Source organism: Telmatherina bonti (assembly GCF_933228915.1).
Source record: "Telmatherina bonti genome assembly, chromosome: 24".
NCBI classification, from domain to species: domain Eukaryota; kingdom Metazoa; phylum Chordata; class Actinopteri; order Atheriniformes; family Telmatherinidae; genus Telmatherina; species Telmatherina bonti.
The window spans coordinates 20,167,878-20,188,280 of record NC_136633.1 but is presented as its reverse complement, the minus strand read 5'-3'; positions in this window follow the sequence as shown (position 1 = coordinate 20,188,280).

Sequence of the window (20,403 nt, the reverse complement as noted above, 5' to 3'; positions counted from 1 at the left end):
AAAATAAAAGCCCAGACCTTCACCACAAGCACAACAGCAGAGCTGTGGCCAAATCTTTGGAAAGAGACCAAATGGGAAGCAGGGACATGACAGATCCTGGGGGCACATTTCGTGAGAAGCTCATTCCAACTGAGACACTTCGCTCCTGAAACAGCTTTACACATCAGCTCAAACCCTGGCACTTAAAACATGATGAACTAAATGTTTTAGTACGCGATGAACACCAGTGTGTAGACCCGAAGGAGCGTTCACAGATAGATGGATGCAGAGTGTAGGAGGGAGGTTGGTTTGGTTTTAAGGAGGATTTATCAGGCCTAATCTCCAAGCAAACCAAGCAGATCAATCACCTCTTAACGCATAGATACACACTGGGATGTATATTTAGCTCTGTTAGCTCTCTCCCTTCTTTCCATAGCCCTGTCCTTGTCAAGAGAAGTAGCACGCAGGAAAACAATGTTGTCAAGCTAAAAGAGAGAGGAAGAAAGAAGACGGCAGATAGTCAAACACGACGAATGACTGAGGAAGCAAGCCTAGAAGAGAAACAGAGAAGAGGAGGAGAGTCTTCTTAGAGGGCTAAAAGGATTAGCCCTCTCATCTCTCTTGGATCACAGTGTTTCCTGGGCTATGTTTGATCGGTGACTGTGTGTGTGTGACAGAGAGAGTGTGAGATGTTTGCTCTGATACTAACACTGCCTCATCCTGATCCTATTACACGGCAATAAACATCAGCTACCAACATGGGGATTACTGTGTGTGTGTGTGTGTGTGTGTGTGTGTGTGGAGATGAGCATACTTATGGATTTTGGCTGGACCTTTTATAATCCTTAGAGAACGACAGTCTTTAAGTCTCACACACATAAAAACACACATTATTTGGTTTGCATTTCTATCTCCATCAGGCCAGAGTAACCAAGACACTGTAAATATAGTTAGATGACTTTTTTTTTTAACTGTGTTCGTAGTGACTGGAAGAATTTGAAAACAGACAACTTTTCCTTTTCTTTTAATGTTCAAAAAGACCCGAAATAAGACGAGAGAGAAGTTACTTTTCTCAAAAATGATTTTGTCCTTCTGCTCTTTCTTCCAAGTAGCTAAAGACATACTAGACCTCCGAGACACACCGTAAAAATGTCACTCTTTACCTTTCTGTCCAAATACTTCTGGTCCTAAAAGGACAAAGAGATTCAAACTCTGAACAACAACTTCTACGGTTTAAAACAAATTAAATGCATTTTCTTTAACTTTAAAGATTATAGAAATCAATGCTGAGCACTGAAGAAGGTTTAACTTTCCAACTTTCTTGCTCATTTTGATGCAGTGCCGACATGCATAATGCACCTTCCTGCATCATAAGATTGTTCTTTTTTTTTATCCCTAAGCATCCTGTTACAGCTATAGCTACATGTTATTTAATTCTGAATCAATTATTCTGAATTATTTAATTCTAAATCAAAGTATTCTCGTTCGAGTTTACATGGAAATAATAATTCAGAATTGAGGTTCATGTGGAAACATGTTTGTTTGCCTTCCCTTAGTACTTTAGATCAGGGGGTTGGGAAGGACAAGAGGTGGACAGGACATATTTACGTCTACTGGAAGTAAACAAAACACACTTCTTGGTTCTTTTATTGGTTATACCATAAAAAGCCACATAATAATTCCAGTTTTTTGCTTCAATTTTTTTTATATTTTTGAAGTACTAGCCTGACACGAGCATACTACTTCCCTTTATTCAGCAGCTGAGGAGAACAGAGTAGCGGAGACAGGAGGCAGAAGACTGCGAATGTGCGTCATCGTCACAAGGTAACATGGTAACAAGCATGCACAGAATGACTGGAATTAACTTACGCATTATAAATGCTTGTATGATAGAGGAATTAACCAGTTCTTATTTAAAATGAGAATAAAACACACACTTCAGAATTAAGTTAAATTCCAAATAGTAATTTTCATTCAAAATTAGGTGTTTACACGGTCATTTTTCATCTCATTAAAGTGGATTCAACTTCTATTCAGGATTAGAACTCGTGTAAACGTGATCAGTGTCACATAACTTACCATCAACTGGATATTAACACATTTTGTTTTGAACGTGCACCATGTCTGATTCAGCAAAGAAAGCTGTTACAGAAGAAAGAGAGGAAAAGAAAGTCAGACTGACTAGGAGCAGACGAGACCAAAGATGGATGCCAAACTAGTATTTGTAAAGTATTCAGCAGTGTTGCTTACGTAGTCCGGCGTTAGAGTCAACAATTAATATTGCAGCAAACTATACACTAAATCAGACTCTTCTGCTGGTTTTGTGTAGCAGCAACAATAGCATACTACTTCTGCCTTCGCTTAAATAAGAAACACCAAAAACAGTTTTGGTGGATGAGGGTCCTTTCCAGCATGTGAACAAAAGCCCTTACAAGTGGGAGTAATTGAAAAAAATGGCAATTGGCCATTGGACTATGGCGAGAACAAAAGGTTCTTCCAGCATGCTGACATTTGATTGTCAAGTAATACCGAGCGAATCATCATCATGTGATCCATTTTTGAGAATCTTGACTTTGTTGTTCCAAGCTCTTCACTTTTGCTCTAAAATGACAAAATCCAAACAAAAGCACTGAAGCCGCTCGGTGGAAGTGACATGAAGCTGTAGGTTCTCACTGAATGTAGCATTTTTTCCACCTCTACCACTGAGTTAATAAAGAATAATCATCAGCACCATATCGCAGCCAGATGAGCCATCCGCATATATGTCGTTTAGAATATTATAATTAATAATCATCATAAAAAAACAAGGCTGATTCCCTACTTTTATATTTTAACAAGGAAGCCAATGTGGCAAGACTTTCAACCCTTTGGGGCAATCATTTTCTACCTTCATAAAAAGAGAAAGTCTTCAAACCAGTCATCTACAGTCATGCTCCCTCCCTCTCCTCTTTCCTTTTTTTCTCCTCCTTTGCACTATTCCTCCTTTCCTCCCTCCCCCATCCACCCTCTATCCCTCCCATCACCTTTCTTTCTTACAGAAAATCTAAAAGGCTGACATGCAAATGGGGCTTATTAAATCCTATTAGGCCGTCTGTCTCCAGCCAGCAGAGAGAGGGAGAAAGAGAGAGAAGGAGCAGGAGACATTACAATTAGAGGAAGGAAGAAACGGAGTGGTAATATCAGGAAAAAAAGAGAGCTGGAGATGAGAAATTAAAGAAAAGATGCTTTTACTACCAGCAACAAAATGCTCAGTTCTTCTAGTTGTGAAGCACAAGGATGCACATCAATGCAATTTCTTCTCTCTACTTAAAACCCATCATTTTCATCCTGTGACGTTAAAAAAATGGTGACTAACCCTAACTACAGATATCTTACAGAAAAATATCAAAACCAAATATGGATATATGAGGTACAATATTTACAAAACATGAATGAAATGCAGCAGCTCTGCAGCAGAATGTTAATGTGGTTCAGGTATTGTGCAGCTTCATGCCGCTCTCCGTAGTGAAATCAAAAAGAGCGGTTACTGCATGTCTTAGTGTTTGTATCGCTGGAAAGAAAGACTCAAAGCTCTTCAGTTTACAGTTTATACATGATAGCAGTTCTCATGAAATGAAGTCTTTCCTTCTCACATTTAAATGTGGAAGCTATGAAAAGAATAAAAAAATACTTATCTGATTAAGTTTCACAAAATGAAAGGAAAAATAGAGGAATAGAGAGTATGTGCATGTAGAATCTTTCATGTCAAATAAAGCTGTAGATCAGTTTTCTATAATCCAACATGAGGGAAAAAAAGTGGATTTTTACATAGTTACTCATTTAATTAATGGTTACAAGTATTTATATCATGATCAGTGAGAATTCTAATGGTGTGCATTATTTTTGTATATACCCACACGTAGTTCGGCGAGTTGAATCACTAATGTCACTCCGCGATGGGTGTCGCCATAGTAATGAGTTAATCAACGGATTCAGATCAGCTGTCTTCTAACAGGTGAATGAGAGAAAAGCGCTCTAGCTTGACAGCGATGGTTTGGCATAAAAAGTACGTAGAGACCAACATGAAATAGTACCTATACTTTAGCATATTCAGAAAATGTTGTAAAAAAGAAATACAAATTTGTTTTAAAATGTTAACTGTGTGAGACCACAATGGTATAAGCGGGTTAAACAACTCACATCCGTGCAGTAGACGGTTATAATGCACTTTGCGTTGTGTTCTAGACTCCGCATCGTGCATCTAATGCACGGCTCCTCGTTGTTTAATCTTTAAGTAATGCACTGTTGAAAATTTAAGTCTCTAAAATCTCGCGCGGGTTTCACATTTCTCCTCATAGAAGCACATCAAAATAACGTGCATGAGATACCCTCATCCTGCTATTGTCCACATGATCTGTGGCTCCCTAAACTAGACACTTATTGGTTTTGAGACAGCTGGAAATTGACAAGCTGGCAGATAGCCAGTTGTATAAATAAACAGGGAAAAGTGTATGAGTGGGTTCATTTCAGTGCCCCTGTAATGATATAACGGCAGTACTAGCAGCAGCACCTACTTCAAGTACGACACTCAGTTAGGATTCCTCATACAAATACTCTCATAAGGTCTGCACTAACGCCAACAGGCAAGGGTGCGAAAAATGTCAGCAGCTGTGGCTAGAAAGTTCGCTACAGTGAGCGAAATTCTTTCTTTTTTGTAGATGAAATAAAGTATTAGTTCTCCTAAGTTCATTAAACTGGGAAGGGAACTGATAATGGAGGGGAACCACTACAGATGCAAGAGCTCGTTTAACAAATTTATTTACTTTGTTTCTCATGATTATCAGGAGAGTTGATGTCATATTTCCGATGTTATGTCTTTACGATACCTATTTACCATTTAGTTATTTATCTTTATTTTTCAGGTGTAGGACAGATGAGACTAATATTTCTGGTATTTCCTTTTTCTGTGCTGAAGATTAAAGGATAATTAGTACATTTCATTGAGAGAAGATGCATAAAAAACTACTACTTTCACACTTTAAATTCTTAAGTCAACTCAAACACCTCCCAGAACTGGTTTTTGTGCTAATATTGCATGGTTGAAATGAACAGTAATGTGGAACAAAACCTTACGACAACACCTGGACAGCTTGTAGCATGAAGCAAAAAGAAAAAAGGTAAATTCTAGATTTCTAAAATTTTATATTATTACTTAAAAAGAAAAGAATATGTAAAAAATGTATGTGGACAATAACAACATGTTCTGTGCTCTATATTACAGGTTGTTGCGCTTCTTGTTCTTCCACTCATCCCTCACTTCCCCTCCTCTCCATTACTGTTCCTATGATTTCCTTTTCCAGTGTAGACCCAGAGAGGAGGAAGACAGTCTTTCTCCTGCCTGTCAATTATCCCCCTGTCCGTCTCTCTGTCCAGTTTAATTGGCGTTTGGGAGACGCTAGCTTTGTCCCAGTGGGCTCGGCCAGGACAATGGAGGCCCAGATAGCTGACCGGCACTCGGCTCAGCCCAAATTGAATTGGAAATCTTCCATCTTCTCTTTAGCATAACAAAGAGGTTGCAGGGTTTTTAGACAAAGGGTCTGTTTTAATGGAGAAAATCAATCTCTAGGAGGAAGCGGCAGCATTGTTTCCCATCAGCTGTACAGGTGTGTCTCACCCACAGCGGCCTTAATCAGAGGTGGCAGGGGAGAAATCTGGAAGCTACATCTCTGTCACTGTGGAGAATACTAGCAGTTGAAGGAGAGGAAGAGGAGGAGCGATGAAAGGATCAACATGTTTGTGTGTTAAACGCAAAGTCCCATGATTCTGGCAGAGAAATAAGCATGTTGAAAGGGTGATTAAGAACGTGCCGACCACTTAGACAACTGAAGTACAAGAAAAGTTGTACTTCAGTTGTCTTTCTAGACCTAAACCTAGACTTTTAACACTGAACCCTGATATACTGACCCAAGCAAGTCTAAAATATTTTAATTAGTGCTCGCAGAAAAGGACTTAAAACCTGGTGAATAAAGTCAAAGTCTTAAATCTTGCTTTCCAGTTGCAGAGATTTATATCATCCCTGTCATTTTAAATAAAACACTGTGGGTCTGATTCATCTTCTCCACACTTCCACCAGGAGAACAGCAAGAGTTGGTCACCCAGATGTGCAGCAGACAGCTGGAGAGATTTAGCTGCATGGCGTATGACAAAGTCTAGGATGATAGATTTGACTTTGAAGAGCCAGTGTCAGAGCAAAGCTTCGCGGACGGGGAAATGACAAGTCCAGGTGTTGGTGGACGTCCACTTATATTAAAAGCTCCTGCATTAAAGACCCACAGAGAGTGACAGTGCCAGGTATGTATGGGTGATGGACTGGGTGGAAGAGATCATTGTGATGCATTCTTGGACTGGCCATTGAGATTTGCAGCTTGATGTCGACACTTATTGATTTTTTTATGCACTTATCTATGATTTCAGTTCATGTATGCTGTATCAGGAATAAATGAATAAACACAGCAGCTGCTTTTGCACTTTCACAATGTGATCTAGGTTTTTTACAGTATCAGACTTCAAGAGCATGTTGCAGGTTAGAATCTAAATAAGTATGTAGAAAAGTACTGTAGGAACAGATGCTGAAGAAAAACAATACAATATTTAGGCTTTTGGGGTAGTTTCTGTAGAATTATACTACTGCATCTAAAATAGAAAGTGACATAGGCAGATGGATACGGTGTATTGTGAAAAGCACACAACCACAAGAAGTGTAGTAACAGCATCTCACCTGTAGATGGCGTGTATTTATGCATTTTCAAGGTAAAAATTAATACACGCCATCTACAGGTGAGACGCTGGTACTGCACCAATTGCAATTGTGTGCTTTTCACGGCACAACACCATCTCCGTCTTCCTATGTCACTTTTTGTCTTGCAGTTTTACATGCAGCAGTAAAATTCAACAGAAATGACTCCAAAAGCCCAAAATAGTGTATTTATAAGTGTGTTTTTACTCAACATCAGCTCCAACAATATTTTTCTAGATACTGACTTGAGGTGGACTGTAACCTGCAACATGGTCTTAAAAAGGCAGCTCCCAAGCTTTGCAGATATGATATCATTCATCTTAGCCATCTTTGAAAAGTTAGTAATACCATTGAGTATAGCTGTCTGTTCATAGTTAAGTCATGGTAAAGTTTCATGACTCTATTTTGCTTTTTAAAAAAACATTAATCCGTGCACGTTTACATGTACTTGCTCTTCTCGGCCGGAGGGTCAATTTCAACTTTCATTTTTGATGCCGTTTTAATTTCACCTTTCACAGATTCTTCATGGCAGCAGTTCATAGGCCAGTCAAATGAGACCCATGTGCTACGAGCAAATCTGGAGACCTGTGTTACACAGAATTAACTGGTTAAAGCATTAAGAATGGGCTTGAAGGACCGAACACATCAATGAGGTAGAAATGACTTGTGAAAAGCTGGCCTTTGACAGGTGTCTTTTACAAAACCAAATTGAGGGCAAATATGCTGCATTTACAGTATCGCATCTCCCATTCTCCACTAAAACTGGCAGTGTTGGAGTCATGTGGAGTACATTCAAAGAGGAATAGTCTCATGAAAAGAGGGATAAAAAAAAACAAACAAACAGAGCTTAGCTACTTCCCTGTTTTCTCTGGATGGAACCAAAAACATCCCTGATGCCAGAAGAGAAGATTTAGAGAGAGACAGATTGGGTTGCTGAGACTGATGTCTGACTACAATGTTGAGAAGGTACAAGTGATCAGTGGATCGCCTGCAGCAAAGACGATACTGTGGATTATCGCTGCAGAGAGCTAACCATACTCCTGCTCTGTCGCTGCCTTTTATATGTTCATACCTATTTTTAATCACTTGGATTGTGAATAAGTCAGTAAATCAAGACACATTTGCTTGGATGACACAGTGGATCAGCAGGACACCTTAACTACAGACAACCATTTTACACTGGTACAAATAATTCTCCTTATATATGGTCGTCTTTCATTTATTAATCAGTTAAATAAATGAAGTTTTGTTTGTCCATCTAACAGTCAAACTCTGAAGTTTAGTTCTCACTCAGATGTGATTTGATGAAATATAATCACTGGATGAGAGTCAGAAAAGTTGCAGATCAAACTGTACAGATTAGGGTGGGTGGAGTTGAGGAGGTTACTACATAGCTAATGTTAAAGTGGAGCAGAAATGACCAATGCTGGACTTCGTGGACCACTGTCCTGCATGTTTTCAATGCATCCCTGCTCCAACACACCTGACTTAAATCACTGTGTAGAACTTCAGTCAGGTGTGACAGAGCAGGGCCGCATTGAAAACCTGCAGGACGCTGTTGGATTTGATGATCCCTGAATGAGAGTGATTACCTGTACAGGAAACACCAACCAAAATAAAACCATATTCAACTTGTTTTCTAGGTTTTTAGCATCCAGTCGAATCATAAGTGAAAAGTTGTTTCTTTTTTGTTTGTCTTTACTTTTTTTGTAAAACGATTTCAACAATGGAGTCCTACCTTATTCATTAAAGTCTAATATGAAGGAAATGATTTTATTGTGTGACCAATGTTCCTGCATGAGCCAATAATCTGCCACAGCTAAGTGACAGCCTCTCCCTCCATCTGCTTCAAGTTTCCTGTCAGTGTCTCTCAGCTGGTCTGCCGGTGCAGTTAAGGAGTAGTCTTTCAGGTCTGGGGGTTTTGATAAGGTGAGTGTTTGTGTTTATCTGTGCACTCCCAGCTCTGTGCATTACCATGAGAATGGTTTAAGCCCTCTACTAATCCTCTGTGTCTCTGTTGTAATAAATGTCTTCATTTACACGCGCTGCAGTGGAGAAGGGACAGGAATACACAGCAACGGCAAACATTGTTACCTTGCTTTGACCCAAAACTGTGACATCGGTCCCAGACTAAGCAACACCTACTCTTCAAATGCATTCAGGAAGTGCTGTCACATTGTGTTCGATTAGATCTGATCAGGATAAAGTTGAAATATCTTACTTGGAGACTGCTGCTTGGATAAGTTATTGATGATAATATTATATTATATTAATATTGATGCATTTTTATAAAGACATCATAGTTTCATGACAATCAAACGTTAAAGCTGGGGTCGGTAATGTTAGGGAGTAGCAAGGTGTGAAAGTGGCCCCCTGTCTTGGCCCCTCCCCCTCTTGTTTTGCTCCTTGCGTGATCCAAGGCTTTTTTATTCACATCTTTTTCCACCAAAGATTGTCTCTTTTTCGGCCATTTACCAGGAGGCAGCAAATAAACCGAGGCAGGTCGGGTTAATCCTTCCTGCATTTTCTCAGCCATGTTTGCCTTCCAAGTTTCTTCTTCTCTACTTTGTATTTTCATCCTAACATGCCGTTTATTTGCAGGGTGTGGCTATCAGGTATGCACAAGCTTACAAAATAAAAGAAATGAACAACTTCATTTCGGTCCGAACGTTTGGATTGGTCAGAGTTTTTACAGATTTACAGTAAACTGAGGGGTCAAACTATATTTCTTACTGTTCATGATGACAAAATGTATAGACTACTCTCAGGACGAGGAACCACTTCACCCAGAGTAAAAAAGAATATCTCTGACCAAGATTACCAACTGGAGATTTAACTGAATATATGCTTCAGTGACTTAGTCCTGATGAGTTTTCCCACTTCTACAACCCCATGATTAATAAACTGCCTGCTCTCACGCCTTCACCAAACTGTATACAATTACATTACAAATTAAATTATGTCCAGCTAAAGTTAGATATGAAGGATTAAAATTCTTAGAAATTAAAAATCAATATGAATATGTGGAAACATTTCTGGTGTACTAACAAATTTGACTTTTTTTGTGTTGATGGATTATTTGACATTGGCAGTAAGGTTCAGCGCTGCTTGTGAGGCAGGAAAGTTTACCTGCTGCTGAACTGAATGTAGAAGTACATGACCTGAGGAGGAAGACAAGCAGCAACTTCGAGCATGTAAGTTCATAATAGGCTCACGCCAAAACAAAAGTTCAGAGTTCAGGCTCATTTAGGGAGAGTCCTGCAGAGTCAAAAATGAGAAGCAACTTTAGGCGGTTACCACGACATAATCTGTGGCGATTTTGTCTGGATGACTTAGATGAGTCATGCAGAGCTGCACCCAAGCTGAAATCCTTTTAACTTCAAGGCAGAGCACAACTCACACAGAGCTTTGGAAGAGGAGTTGCACCCCCTCCAAAATAAGACATCATAAAAATGGTCTCAATCGTTTGTGTTGGTTTGTGTCGGGAAAAAAAGAATATTTGTGCTGCTTTAGTTTTTAGTTCTTAAAAATTGTTTGTATGGTTAATCCAAGGGCATAAAGCCCCCCCACTGTTGTCTAAAATGCAACACAAACGAACAAGACCATTTTGCGTTCATTTGGACAACAACTGCTGGAAAATGGGGGGAAAGTTTACTTTCTCAAAAACAATCAGCACAAGTAATAATGTTTTTTTAAGGACAATCCTTAACAAATGTTCAAGCCTATTTTCACAAAGGTTTATTAAAGGGGTCCTATTATGGTATTTCAAGTTTTCTGAGCTTTCTACAGTGTTACAGTGTTGAATCCTCATCAGACATGTGAACGGCACTGTTTTTTTATCACCTAAACGCATGTTTGAGTTTGAGTTCCAGCACGCTCTCCGTTCGGTTTCCATGGCGACGGAAAACGTGGGATAAAGTTATTTCCAACGATGGCTGGTGAGTTTACCAAAGAGAGACATCCTGCTGCATTCGTTGCTGTGGGTTGCTGTTTTCCACTTCGTTTTCAGGGTCTGATTCAGGTTCCAACATGTAGGGCTGTATGCTGTGTGCTGACATTGTATTTTGTTTTTTTATTGAGTTCATATGAGCCTAATCCTTCTGTTTATGAGATGTTACAATGACGGCGAAAGCAGTTGTGGTGCGCGCTCCTGATGTAGTGCAGTGGCGGGAGGCGGGGCTTAATGCGGAAGAGTCTCAATCCACTCGTTTTGCCCACAGGCTGATCTGACAGCCTACGGAGAGGGTCGGTCTGAAGTAAATAAAGCGATTTGTGGCAATAACTCGATCAATCCCAGCCCTTCTGGTCTCAGAAATAAAAATAAATTAGCCTGAAATGCACATAACAGTTCCACTTTAAGGATGGGCGCCAACTTCAGGTCAACACCCACCATGTCCCTTGTGAAATCCTCTTAACAAAGGCTTTTACATTACTTTGCATAGTTTGGAGCTGAGATACAATCCTCACTGAAGAATGAGACCAAACACAAAGTTATGGAATCATTTAAGGGTGCATTCACATCAGGACAGTCTGCTAGACTCGGTCTGATTGGGGACTTGGCTCAATTGTGGGTGGTGTATCCATTCAGATAGAGATTCCATTCACGCTGCACTTTGGTCAAACACACCAAACATTTACAGTAATATATAGCTATTCCCACAAAAGGTGCCGCTGCACAAGTATTTAGCAAAGGAGAGGACAAGACCTGCGTGAAGAAGAAACTCTGTTGCGAGTTAAACATGGAGATGAAACCATCGCTGTTCTGGGTTTTGTATTTTGTCTTAAACAAGTATATTGCAGAAATACACTGCAATAATGGTTGTATGAACACCAAACAAGGCAGAAGACTCTTTACGCTGTCGCTATGTATTTACCCACAGTGTGATGCAGGAAGTGACTCTTTTTTGTTGTCCGCTTCCTGTATTTGGTCCGCTTGAAACAGGCCAAGACCTGTGTTTGTAGGCGGACTGAGTCCACTTCTTTGGTCCAAATCAGAATTCGTTTGACGCATCCACATTTCCCCAAACAACGCAGACTTTCCTAGCAAACGGACTTGGATTCAGATCAAAAAGGCTGATGTGAATGTGCCCTAAGAAAGCAGGTAACATTCACTATTTCTGCTAAATACCACACTTAGCATAAAAATATCAAGAGTATAATATCAATATTGTAGTTTTGCTTCAATTCAGTTTTATTTAATGAAGTGCAGCATACCGTTTCCACACAGGTTACTGACACTGTGTATTGGTTTGGGAGTTCTGTATAATACACGAGAACAGAAACAAAATTGTAAAAAATGGGGTCTTTTTTCAAACATGGTTATAAACCAACCAACCAGAAAATAAAAAGCTTTCATGCCGTTGTGATTATAGACTGAAGGAGAAGTGTGAAGGGTCTCTAACCATTTGGTCGATGCTTTGGTCTTTATATAAATTTTGTTATTATTACTGTAATGGGCTATTTTAGTCACAACAGGTTACAGAACAGCTAAGATATTTATTCAAATGAGGTGTTTTTAAGTGTACAAACAGTGATTCAGTTTTTCAATAAGCCAGGCTCACCACTTCTCCTCCCCCATGGCTCCCCTGGGACTTCTCCCATCACCCAGAGTTTCCCCCCCCACACAAAGCAGTCTATTAAAAAGCCTTTATTAAATTTACTAAATTGATCTCAGAGATAAGCATGAGATATTTTCAGTCCATCTAAAGACCAAGAAAAAGAACAAGAAAAATACAGGGATCTGCCAGCAATCTGAGGCCCTGTACAGACAAGGACGAGAGTAATCACTTGGATCATTCATCCACACAGAACCGGCAAGTCCAGAACTGCAGTCTTTTCCATCACATTCATACAATCTAGATGCATCTTTTTTCAAGACCTGATGAAACAATTGCCCCAGAACTGTAAATTGATTAACAAAATAAATAAAAATAAATAAACATCACATACCAAATATTTAATATTCAAAAAGTTGTTAGGAATACCATGACAGAGAAAAAGTCTAGGACAAAAGTGGAGCTGGAACCAAACCACTGCAGCAGAAGAAGGCCACTAAGTCCCACCTTTTTATGTAAGGTCGTGTTGGCATTCAGTTATCTGATTATAGCCTATTGTTTATTCTGGGAAACTGCAGGTTGACAACTTGTCAACGTTGAGACCAAGATGCTGATGTTTACTTCCAAAGAGTAAACCAACAAGTTGGTTCTGGTTAAACTGGTGTGAACGCAGGCCAGGTTGGCAAAAAGCACTGGAAATCCAAGACTGGATAAAATAGCTGGAGCCAGAACCAAAACCTTTTGCTGGAATTTATTGGAGGCAGACCTATCTGGAAAAGTATCGGTCAGTATGAAAAATATTTTTTAAGCGAAGTTGTTTTGTTTCTTTGTGAATTTGGGACAAATGAGGAAGAAAACTGAGCAGACCCAGACAGCAGGGTCTAAAGAGAGTTATGAAAACCAGGGTGAGACTGAAAATAAACTCATTATTTTCTCAAAATGTGGAAGTAGTTGGCAAAAAAAAATCTATAATACATCATGACAAGATGTTTGGGTTCAGTAAAATCAGCAGAAAACATAATACGCAAGTGTCAGTAGGTCAGCACCAAAAAGGGGAAAGTCACTAACTTGTTTAGTCACCTGGCACCACAGAAAGCTGAAAACCAATGCAGCAACCTCCAGCAGTTAAAAGTGAAGACAATGTGGAAGTAAAAAAAAAAAAAAAAAATAGTCCCCCCCCCATCCAGGGGCTTTAAAACAGTAAATCTCCATAGACTCCCATGTTAAAAAGACCAACTTCACAGCAGAAATAAACATGTTTACAGCCTGGTACAAAAATCCATTTTAGGTTTAATAGGTCAGGTTTACCTTCATGACAACTGTGGGGGGAGTGATCTTTTTCTAACTCCTGTGTTTAGAAGGAGTTTCATCTCAAAATTTGGCATATTTATGGGTGTGTCCTTCTGATTGACAGGTACCAGATCTCCCGTATCAAGAAGGCAGAATGTAGAACTGCAGTTTTTAGGCATTTAGCAGTGTGATTTAACTTTAGCCCGCCCACCTCCGTTAGCTAGTTAGCTCCTATTAGCTCCTGTGAGCTCCAGGTTAGCTATGTTACTTTTTAGGTGTGACAGAGAAACAATGTGGCCCTGAAGTGACACACATATGCAGGGGATAACACAGTCCCACACACTGCTAGGCATGTAAAAAAGGATGCTTCATGTGTGTTTATTAATTTCAAAGTTGGGTTGGGTGATATGACGACATACATCATTTGGGCGATAGAAAATGTCTGTCGATTCATATGAGGCTCTATCGTTTACGCCACGATAAGGTGTTTTACTGCAATATTTTACGTCAAGACGCTGCAATATAAAAACAAACACGGAGAAAGACGGTAGCAGATGTGATTTAGAGCAGGGTAATTCCCTAAAAGATGACCAACAAACCAAAACTGATAGCTTGTTCATAAAAGAGGAGGAATTTCTGCTGCATGGATGTGTTGTGGATTTAAAAAAACTGAAGTGGAACCGACAACAGACTAACTCAAAGTCCCAACAACAGACTCCAACACAGCTACCAGTAACTTATTTTAGCAAGAATTTGAATAAGGAATGCAGAATAGAGTCAACAAGCAAAAGCTGCTAAAGCAGCGTCGAGTGGCGGTGAAAGCGCTCCTAATAAACACCAGATGCAAACGCTGCAACAGGGTTTTACCTGTGAAACGTCATACAGCCATAGTTCCCCCAGATGGAAGGAGATCATTACTGCCATTACCAAGCACGTCTGACACATAACTGATGACGGACACCAAATTACACAAACAATTCTATATCGTTATGTGTATCATTATGGGGATGTAAAATGAGCGCTATCGGGATGAGATTTTGGTCATATCGCCCAGAGAGTATTTGCAAAATATGGCTGTTATTTTTCTACAGAGCTACATTTAGAGACTCGGCAGCCGAGTTGGTCTGTACAGAGTCCTGCTCAGGTCCAGTTTTATAAATCTACACCTGTACGAACCAGTTAGGATGATTACCCGTTAGCTGCAGAAACCTCCCAGTGAAATATGAACCTGAGCCGACCTGTTGATGTACAGCCCACATCCTGACACTGTATTGTTCTCATTTACAATAAAAAGACACCAGGAGAGCACATACTTTAAGGTTTGTGATGTTTGTCTCATTTCTGTGGCGTTAGAGTTGGATGAAATGCTGTGTGACCATTCAGACTGGTTTAGATTAAGAAAAAAATCTGATCTGGGTCATTCAGGCCTTGTCCCCACATAGCAGGGTATCTCACAAAAAGATATTTTCTACAATTTGGCTTGTCATCCACACAAAAACACAGATCTATGCACTCAAATACAATGGTTTTACAAAATTTAAGACCAAAGTGAAGATTTGAAACTACTCAATTTGCACGTCTGCATGTAGACATACTGTATATAATCTGAGGTTTTAGGTTTTAAACGTGACCGTCTGCAACAGAAAATGACATGACGTTACATGTGCAACCCTTGTTTATGTTACTGAGGGTCTTGTTCATGCACCTAGACTTTTATAATATAGGAGTACATGGTCACCATAAAATGCAGGATTCGAAAGGAGTATTTCTAACTTCCATAGTAATAAATGTTTGCTCTTCGCTGTGCAGACTGAGGTTCACACAGTACAGGACGAAAAAAAGATGCATACAATACCTCCGTCCATCATTGTGGGTGTGTATATTTACACAGTGAAAAGCAGCTGCCAGTATTACTGGAAGAAAAGCCTTGTGCACATAGTATGCTGGACATAGTGAACTGGTTTCTCAAACAAAGTCAAGCAAACCAGATTATAATACTTTCCAAAATAATGACAATAGTTTGGATAATAATTTCATACAATGAGTATTTTCCTGTCCATGTATCACTATCTTTCCTGACCCAACAAGATAATATGCCTCTGAGATATATTCTATAAAATATTAGTTGTATCTAAACTCGAGAAAAATCCAAACTGCTGATTCACAAGGGCACAGAGCTCCTTGGACCTGATTTCCAAGTAAGTGTTAATTGAAGTTTAACCATCTTAATCAGACAGAATAAAAGTAAGAATAATAGAGGGAATGTGATGCTATCAGACGTGATTGTACTCTGCTTCCGCTGGATTCACCTCACTGAGAATGAAAAAGACAGCTGGCTCGACGACCACAACATGTTTGACAGGCTGGAAAATACAGAAAAGCTATTGTTCAATGGACTGTAGCCGCAGATTAACAAAGAAGTCACGTTTTCCATTTTCCAAACTTACAAAAAGTAAAGAGAAACGGGTCAAATTGGTTTAATTTATCATGTTAAAAAAAAAAAAAACCATTCATTAAGTTTCCAAACTGCTTAGTCATATTTATGGTCGTGGGGCAACACCAGCATTTTAGCAGGTGAAAATCAGGGTACACCCTGGACGGGTCACCACTCCAAATCCAGTGTGAGGGATATCCAGTGAACACAATGCTCCATATGTTAGATTTTCAGTGAAAAACATTGAAGTTAAAAAACTTTGATTACCCTCCCATCCTGTCTCAACACAGATCAGGTTTACAAGTCACATGTTTTATGAATGTTGTAGATTAAATGGGAAACTGGAAAAAAAACAAAAAACATTTGCGTTTCGACTGGACTCGCATATAAACACAGGCTGCAAAGTAGATTCTAGTAGAAAGCTCGATTTAGTAGAAAGCTTGAATAAAATTAGAACCATTAGATCCAACTTCTCTGTAAACAACTAGGATACTGACTGGGATCTCATTCTGTTTGCTTCATACTGACAGGGTTGGAAAAAGTACTGAAAAAGTACTACTTTAAGTAAAAGTATCTTTACTTTGCTTGAATTCTACTCAAGTAAAAGTACTCATCTAAAAATCTACGCAAGTAAAAGTAAAAAAGTACTCATTTTATAATTGACTAAGTAAGAGTTACTTAGTTATTTTTATTTACCTGATGTAAACAGAAGTCATAAATGTAATCCAACACTGTTTTTAATGATGTTCAGAACAGTTCAATATAACCGCGGATATTTAGTGGAGTAAAATACTTTGGTTAAAATGTACTTGGGTTAAACAATTACCAAAAAAATGACAAAATACTCACAGAAACTACACAATTATAGTAACCTAAGTAAATGTAATTAGTTTCTTTCCACCTCTCCATATCGATAATTAATTCCCAAAACTGCCAACCGTGTCTTCACCCTTATCAGCACCAGCCTGATTGTTAAGTCATCTCTATGCAGTTTTAACAAATTTCCTAAGTTAATATAAATAAAAGACCAAAAAATTCGACCATAAGATGATATTTGTTGATGAGAAAGCTGTTTCTTTCTCTCCACTAACATTGTTTTGTGAATTTGTAGCACAGAAATGCTCCTTTGTGACATAATAGTATAACTTTCTACAGATGAAAACTATACAGATAAGAGATAAAAACATCTCACAGTGTTGTCTTGGCTAGCTAACAGTAAGCAACATTATCAGTGCTGGAACCAACAGCCTTTGCAGATTTACGTCCACTCGTACATCTCCGATGTGTTCATAGATTGCTCAGGATGAGTGTTGATATTCCTTTTTTTTGCCGACACCTCCCACATGCATTGTCACAGATCAAAACTTGATTCAAACATGTTGTAAGTATGGAGCATAGTTAACAGATTAAAGTGCTCACTGTGATAACATGGAGGGGTTTGTGGAGAAATGTTCTGCAACCTTTGGTTTCTGCATACATGGAAGAAATGATCAAAGGTAATGCCCAAGACCCCTATGACTATCTACCCCTCCACTGTCTGGCACTTTTAAAACATGACTTTAACTTAAAGATTTAAATCATAAAACTATTGGCAAATATTAAGTTTGCTACAGAAACTACATTTATTCACATAAACATGAACCAAACCTCATTCTTTCATTTTTTTGTCAATCCTCATATGAGTAAGAAATGCTAATTAACTACTTTAAAAGGCACAATCAGTCTAATGTCTTAGTTTTTCTTTGGATAATTAAAATCCAATACTGGCTATTACTAATACGAAGCATTATATTGTTATTAAGAAGTTTACCTTTATATAGCAGCAGTACTATTTGGCACGGAGCTGCATGTATAGATGAATTCAAAAAATTACTTCCTATTTAGGATTAAGAAAACATTTCTAGTTTAATGGTTTTCTCAACAGCAAAGAGTCGATTAAAAGCTCTGATAAATGTAATAAGTGCCACTTAAATCTTTATTATTCTTTTATTTACTTTGTCCATTTAAGTTGTTTGTACAACCTATTTACAAATGACAAATTATTAATAACCGATAGCAGCAACTTACTCAGTACTTTCACACACAAGTGTGTTTTTATTGTTAGGAAAATAGATATTCTCATTATCAGATGTTATTTCACAACCTGTTTTTGCAGCACACTTGGGATTTTAACAAACAAAAATTGCAGCTATTCAAACCTGAGCGCAAAGTTCATGTAGGATCAACCGTGTCTTTAAAGGCAACGCTTCTGTCAGGATACTTTCCTAACAGCCGAGGCCAGGACATGAAACACAACAGCGAGGTAAGGCAGAGCGATATGACAGAAGATGTCTGAAAACCATTGTTAGCCTTTGCATTTTCCTCTGTTTGAAGAAGATGAAGGGACCTGTGGGGAGGAAGGTGAGATGGCAAGCCTCTTCACCACCTTTGATGCTCAAACTGTAGCAGAAGATCAGAGAAGGGACATAAAGAAAAGGGATGCTGAGAAGAGCGACACGATATTGCAGAGAAAGAAGGAAAGTAGAAGGGAGCGTGGCAGCAAGTGTCCAGCAGAGATGGAGATCTGTTGGAACAATAATGTCACGTCCAAGATATGTTTCCTTCTCTGTGTTAAGTGCATCGCTATTGTGATGGGTCAAAGCAGTGGATTTAGTTTTGTGTTAGGCCTTCTGCTCCTCACCAATGCAACACACACACACACACACACACACACACACACAGAGCGGTGAGGATCTCTGCTGATATGTGTGTGTGTGTGTGCGTGCGTGTGTGTGGATGTCTGTGTTTACCACAATAAGTAGATTGTCTAGCCAAGATGCATCTCTGTCTAGCAGCCAAATGGAAAATTACACCCTGGCACTGCCTCTACACTGCTCTCACACACACACACACACACACACACACCACATATCTGTATTCTGCTCTGAGGATCGTTGCTCAATCAGTAAACCCAAAATAACTTTGATCTCCACCTCTCCTGACCAACCTGGGTCAGACAGGAAAGGACAGGCTGCTTTGTGACATGATGAAACTTCAGGTAAAAGTGACATTTTATCTGAAGTCTTACATGATGCCAAAACTATGCACATGCTCAGCCAAAGCGCTGGTTTGGTTTTCCACAACAGGAGCGCTGCAACGTAGCCGCATCGTTTCATTACTCATAATCTCTCTTCTGGCATACGCTTGACCATCCTGCTTGTCATTTTGGTTTTTCTGTAGGACTGCAGAGCAAGAAGAGAGTTTGTTTTCTTAAAAAAGCAACAGATCAGAGTTTCATTCATCCCCACACATTTGGCGTTTCTGGTATTCATGAATACCTTTTCTGATTCCAACTTGCATTAATCAAATTTTACACATTAGATTAATGCACACCGCCTCGATGTGGTTAAACACCAGGCTGACAATCAAAAACACAGAAACCCTTTAATGTTGTATATATCATATCGATACGTACAGTTTCTGAGACCTTTAGCATCACTTTTTGTTGAACAGTTAGTTCACAATCCTGTTGTACAGTCTGATACTTCTGCTCCCTGCTGGATACAATAACAACACAATAATGCACTAAAATAATCAGGACATATTGCATGGTAATAAATGGTAAAGATACTAAACTTATCAAGCTCAAGTCTATTTATATAGCACATTTCTACAGCAGCAGCTGCCCAAATAGCTGAACAGTAAAGCAACAAACAACAACACTGCACAATTTAAAATTAAACACTGCACATTAAAAAATAAATAAAATCTGGACACAAAACAAAAATCTAAAATAAAAGTAAAAGAATTAAAATACACAAAGAAAGAAAAAGCTCAAGTATGACCAAATGCCAGCAATGCCAGCATAAGTAATATTTGAGAAGAGGACCTAAGAGTCCTGGCTGGAGCATGTTGATGTAACAACTCTGACAAATATAGAGGAGCCAAACCATTTAAGGCTTTAAAAACAATCATTAAAATCTTGTACTGGGTCCTAAAACTAACTGGAAGCCGGTGCAGAGAAGCGAGCACGGGGGTGCTATGATCCTAACTTATATTGTTAATCATGTTTTCACATTTTGTTAAAGGGACAAAAAACTTCATAATCTTTTCCTCATCTTTTCTGAGCTGAGGTTTTGCAGCTGCAGACCCGGTTTAAAGATACAGCTGCAATTGGCAAATGTTAATTCTGAAAAACTGTGCTGTAGTTTGAAAAACAGAACGCACGACTCCCAAAACATGGAAGATGCCGCCTACTATTATTTATTGGTTCTAGAAAGAAAAGAAAGGCTTATTTAATCCTACTAAAATCCTACTCAGCCAGGTTCTTTAAATTTGGACACAGTTAGAATTTGCATGATTCCTGCATGTCTATAATCAATGGGACCAAC